The following is a 5644-nucleotide window of genomic DNA, read 5'->3' as shown; positions in this document are numbered from 1 at the left end:
CTTTAATTTTTTTTATAGTTTTTTTTCTTTGCCCTAAGAGGAGAAAGGAGGGAGGAAGGGGGCTGTTGTCGTGACTTTCGGGCATTTGGCAGGGAGCCAAGTCTAAACCATCACCACTCTGATAGCCGGTACTGAGACCCTGTTTTCTATATCTAGTTTTGCTACTGTTTCTCTTGGTAGATCTTTCACATCCTGGTACCATCAGAAGGTCATCACAACAACAGATCATGTTTTCACAATTGAAACATAAGGTTATGTTCTCAGAGCTGCAGCATATCCTCTATATTAGCACTAAAAATCCCTACACTTCCCCCTTTTTCTTTAAACAAAGCAGATACAGTTTGAGCCAATAAGTTGCACAAACACTGAACCAGACATGGCAGAAAAATACACACTCCTTGAAGCAGAAAGACAACGGGTGCCAACCATTGTACAATTTGCATAAGCTGATTCTGGGGGGCCTTTGGGAGGGCACCTGCCCTTCAACACCAGGACTGCAGAGAACTGGGAAGCTTTACTGGGAGCACTGGAAGCAGTAGGCGGCTGTGGTGTGAGAACAAAAGCAGGGCCGGGGGACACACACGACCTGCCCAAACTCCGGGTTGGGATGGACTGGGGGGTCCAGTCTGGGCCCGAGGCCACGGGGAGGGGCTGTGGCCGCCGCCGGCTCAGGAGCTCTGTGGGGAGAGATAGGGGGTGACAGTGGGCTGGGGGGCAGGGGGAGCACACACGCTTTGGGGAAGGAGGGACACGACCCCTGCGGACCCTCCCTTTACCTTCTCCCACAGGTAGAAGCCGAGCCCCAGCACCAGGAAGACAAAGCCCAACACGAAGCCCCCGACCCCCACAAGGATCTTGCTGCAGACGGTGTCCTGTGGCATCTCTGGGGGGAGCCGGGGGGGTCAGGACCCCCAAAACCTCCCATAGACCACCCAAGACCCCACAAACCCCGTCCTGGTCTCCCCCAGCCCACCCAGAACCCCCTGAATCCTCTTGCCAGTCCCTTCTGTATTAATTAGTTTGAATCCATGCCCGGAGTAAAGACAAGTACAACAGCCATTCAAACACTACAAAAATCTTTTATTGCAGTGAGAATAAAAAAAAAATACTAGCAAAGAGAATCAAAAGTTGAAAAATACAAAACCACTACATTATCAGTTGCCATGCATACAATACTACAAACAGCTTTTATTACAGCATTAGCTAGTAAAAAGAGAATTAAAGGGATACAAAAAAAAAAGGATATAAAATGTTTGCTTCCTTGGTTGCTTCCTATCAATAAACTGTGCTCACCTGCACAGACAGGCCAGGCCTACCAGGGTCTGCAGGGCTGGTCGGTGCCCGTGCTGGGCGGGTGTCCCCGTGGAGCAGCACAGTGTGGATGGAAGGATGAGCATCGCTCCACCCAGCAGTGCTGACACCCCATTCCATCAGCTCTACATTACACTACGTAGGGCCAGGACGCAGCAGAAGGTGGTGCTTGAGTGGCAGCCAAACAGGACCCGTTCATCACCTCATGGTAAGAGTCTGGGCGTGCCCCACTGTAGGGCAAGGGGCCAACGACCCCTGCCCACATCATCTTCCTCTCCATCACCTTCCTCAGCCCTATGGACGACCTGTACCATTGTGTTTCAAGGGGATTTGTATCTCTCTTGCAGAGTGGAGCCAAGCCAAGGAGGAGCTCAGCTCTGATAATTGGGGAGATCCAGTTAACTTTGCTAAAGGCACAATGGGCCTTACAGTGAACTTGTGCAATAAAGTCACCTTGTACAATACTCTGGCTGGTTTCACATGCGAATATAATCACTTTCTCACCCCTCTGTGCTCCATTGATCATCTAAATCAAAAGTACCCCCCTTACATCATGGTAACCATTACGCATTCTCATAGTTACAAGTGGTTACCATGGCAACCATTATGCATTCAAATTGTTACACCAGTTACCATGGAAACCATTATGCATTCTCATTCTTATGCTGGTTACCCTGGCAACCATTACCCATTATCACAGTGAAGTCGCTTACCATGGTAACAATTACACATTCTAATTGTTACGTCATTTACCATGAAAACCATTATGCATTCCCATTGTTACCCTGCTTACCATAGCAACTATTATGCATTCTGGTTGTTACGTTGTTTATCATGGCAACTCTTAGGTATTCTCATTGTTACGGTCAGTTATCGTGGTAACCATTATGTATTCTCATTAATACTCCAGTTACCATGGCAACCTTTATGCATTCATATTGTCATGTGGGTTACCATGGGAACCATTGTGCATTTACATTGCTAGGCTAGGTTAATACATTTTGCATCGGCGACCATTATGCATTCCTATTGATGCGTAGCTTACCATGGAAACCATCATACTATCCCATTGCTATGGTCAGTTACCATGGCAACCATTATGCATTCCATTTGCTATGGACGGTTACAATGGCAACCATCATACATTCCCATCACTAGGGTCGGTTACCATGGTAACAATGATGCATTCCCTGTTACGGCACTTACCATGGTAACCATCTGTAACACACAGATAATATACGAATGCCAAAAATTGTTTCTGCCTGTCAAAACCTTCCTATCAAACATTCTCTGTCAGCTCTCTGACAGAAGTTCCCACCAGGACTTCCCACGGCACTTTTCCTGCCAATAGATTCTGTTATTGTTTATGGTTATCATATCTCCAACATCTAAACTGGCTACATGCCAAGAAACCACGTTCAACCTCCTTTGAACACTATAAAAGTTGAGGACAAATTTTGGAAAATCAGGGAGAGGAAAGGGTGAAGAACTGGTGACTGTAGCTGAGAATCTCTCCCCACCTCCCCTCACCTTTTCTCCACCACCGCGTGCTGCCTGCCTGCCACCGGAGACTGGAACTGTGCCGGCCTGGAGAGAGCTGAGACCACCGTGCCACATGTGGGAGTTCTACCTTATCCTTCTACCCTGACCATATTTCTGAGGGCCCAAAGCTTCATCTGAGCTGAGACCCTGCAGGGTGTGGGACAGGGGCGTGAGCGGTGAAACCACACATGGTGCATTGCAGAGAACTAAAGCTGTCAGACCCCTGCAGCTACAGAGACAACATCCAAAAGCTGCAGGGACAGAGAAAAAAAAGGCAGAAACTGCTTCTCTTCCCCACACACAGACCAGCTCAGTGGAAAAGGTAGCATGGTGGTTTCCTACCTTTTCTTATGTTTTCCTTTCTCTTTGCACCTCTTAGCAATTAATAAAATCAGGTTTTGGTATCAACAGATAACTTGTGTGAGTTTTAATGTTGCTCAAGGGAATATTCGAATCTGAAGTTCTTTCAGCAATATTTAAGCAGATTGCAGTAGGGGACCATGGAAAAGTGAGAGAAACAGGGAGAAGGGTGGAAAAGGGGGAGTGGTCTGGTGGATCCGACGGTCCCATGGGGGTCTTTGGACACAGAGGGGTTGGGAAAGAGTGGTGCTCCCCCTGATCTCCCAACTTACTGTGGGGTGCTGGGGCTGCTGGATCCAATTACAGCCTTGGGTTATGCCATTTCAGTTTAGAGGAATTACAGAGGTAGGACTGAACCACTTTTGTTTCCCAGGTTTTAAGGATGGTAAATCACATCTATTGATAGAAATTAATTATTTAGGGTTACAAATGATTAGACAAAAGATCTTCATCAGAATTATTTACTGCACAATAGAAACACTAAAACTACCAGTAGCTGGTACCAAAGAAAGAATAATGAATTAGAGAGGGATGGAACTCCCCTAGACCAACGCTCGTGGGGAGATCTCTGCTCTCAACCTCCAGCAGTGACCTTGGGGGTTCCCAGCCAAGGCAGGAATCTCCACACACCCCCCAAGAAGGGTTCTGTTGGCACAACCTGCCCCTGGCAAAGGGGACTGGCCCTTTCTGGTGGAAAGGGATGGACTGACAGTCACTGGACTCCAGGGGTTGCCTCACCATCAGGGGGTCATTCGGGGTGGGAGCAGTGGTCGAAGCTCTTCCCGCAGTCGAGGCATTCGTGGGGCTTCCCTTAGCGGTGGGTCCGTTGGTGTTTGGTCAAGTGAGAGATCTGGCTGAAGCTCTTCCCACACTCCCCACACTTGTAGGGCCTCTCTCCAGTGTGGATGCGCCAGTGGGTGACGAGGTGGGAGTTGCATTTGAAGCCCTTCCCGCAGTCGGTGCAGCGGAAGGGCCTCTCCTCTGTGTGTGTCTGCTCATGCCTGAGGAGCTTGGAGCTTGTCCGAAACCTCTTCCCACATTCCAAGCACTTGTAGGGCCGTTCTCCGGTGTGGATGCGCTGGTGTCGAGTCAGGGTGGAGCCGTCACTGAAGCTCTTCCCACACTCCCCACACTTGTACGGCCTCTCCCCAGTGTGGATGCGCCGGTGGCTGACGAGGGTGGAGTTCTGTTTGAAGCTCCTCCCGCAGTCGGTGCAGCGGAAGGGCCTCTCCCCTGTGTGTGCCTGCTCGTGCCTGAAGAGATGTGAGTTGGTCGGAAACCTCTTCCCACATTCCCTACATGAGTAGGGCCGTGCCCCAGTGTGGATGTGCTGGTGTCGGATCAGCTTAGAGCTCTTTCTGAAGCTCTTCCCACATTCCAAGCACCTGAAGGACTTCTCCCTGCTGGGAGGCTGCTCAACAGATGCACCACAAGACAGGGCCAAAGGGGCACTGACTTCCTCCTCACCAGCCTGGAGGGTCCATGGCAGTTTTCTCTTCCTTGCAGCCTCCTCCTCCATCTGCCCAAGCCTTGGGAACGACAAATCCTGCTGGGCTGAGCGTGTTGGTTTGGGGGTTCCTCCTGATCAAGTCCATCCCTAGGCCATACTGGGACCATAAACACCTCCAAAACATTACAATTCAGCCCAGAAAAACCCAAACCACAAACATTCATGCAAAAAACCTCTTCAGAAATGGCGAGGTGGACACCTCCCAAATTGTAAAAAGTTAAGAGTTCAGCCAAAATATGAAGACTCAGCCCAAAAAAACTCTCACAGGAGTCCCCCTCTCTGGTCTCTCCCCTCCGGGGTTCAGAGGGTCTCCCTGTCTGGGATGTTGGGGGGCCCACTTAGGGATGCTGGGAGTGTTGGGGGTCCCAAGGGTCCCTTCTCCTCTGACTCTCACCTTTGGGGTACCACCTTCCCAGACATTCCCCCTCTCCAGGTTCTTCATCTTGTTGTCCCAGGGATCCCAGGGGTCCCCATTCTCCAGGCTTCCCCTTCTCCGCTCCCCCCATTTCAGGCTCCCGGGGGTCCCGGGGCTCCTCCCTCTCCGTGCTCCCCCCTCCAGCCTGCCAGGGGCCCCCCAGCTCCGGCATCACCCGCTCTGCCCTCCACCCTCGGCAGCTCCCAGGGGGACCCCAAAACTGCTGTGTCTGCCCAGCCAGCCCCGGGCTGACAGTGGCCCTGACCCTGTCCCTGCTCCTCCCTGCAGGCTCCGTGGCCGTGCACACTTTGTGTTCCTGGGTGCCACCAGCTCAGCAGCTGCAGCCGCTCCAATCAGCGCCCGCAGCTCTGCAGCAAAGCCCCAGCTCACCTGGCACACAGGGCATGCACACAGCACCTTCTCGCTGCTGGGCACTCCCAGATCAGCCTCTTCCCCAGCACGGGGCTCTCCTGCCTCAGCACCACCTCTGCCTTCCACTTCTTCTC

General features: G+C 51.3%; 1 pseudogene; it reads right to left on the bottom strand.

Annotated features, from left to right (window-relative positions):
• Nucleotides 1-1071: 1071 nt before the first annotated feature.
• LOC126637655 (gastrula zinc finger protein XlCGF49.1-like) lies at nucleotides 1072-5638 on the bottom strand (annotated as a pseudogene).
• Nucleotides 5639-5644: the final 6 nt, after the last annotated feature.

The sequence above is a fragment of the Myiozetetes cayanensis genome, unplaced genomic scaffold, assembly GCF_022539395.1.
Source record: "Myiozetetes cayanensis isolate MyiCay16 unplaced genomic scaffold, myiCay2020 scf1580, whole genome shotgun sequence".
NCBI lineage: Eukaryota > Metazoa > Chordata > Aves > Passeriformes > Tyrannidae > Myiozetetes > Myiozetetes cayanensis.
The sequence above is the reverse complement of the archived record's forward strand: the minus strand, read 5'-3'. Positions and strand labels throughout refer to the sequence as shown.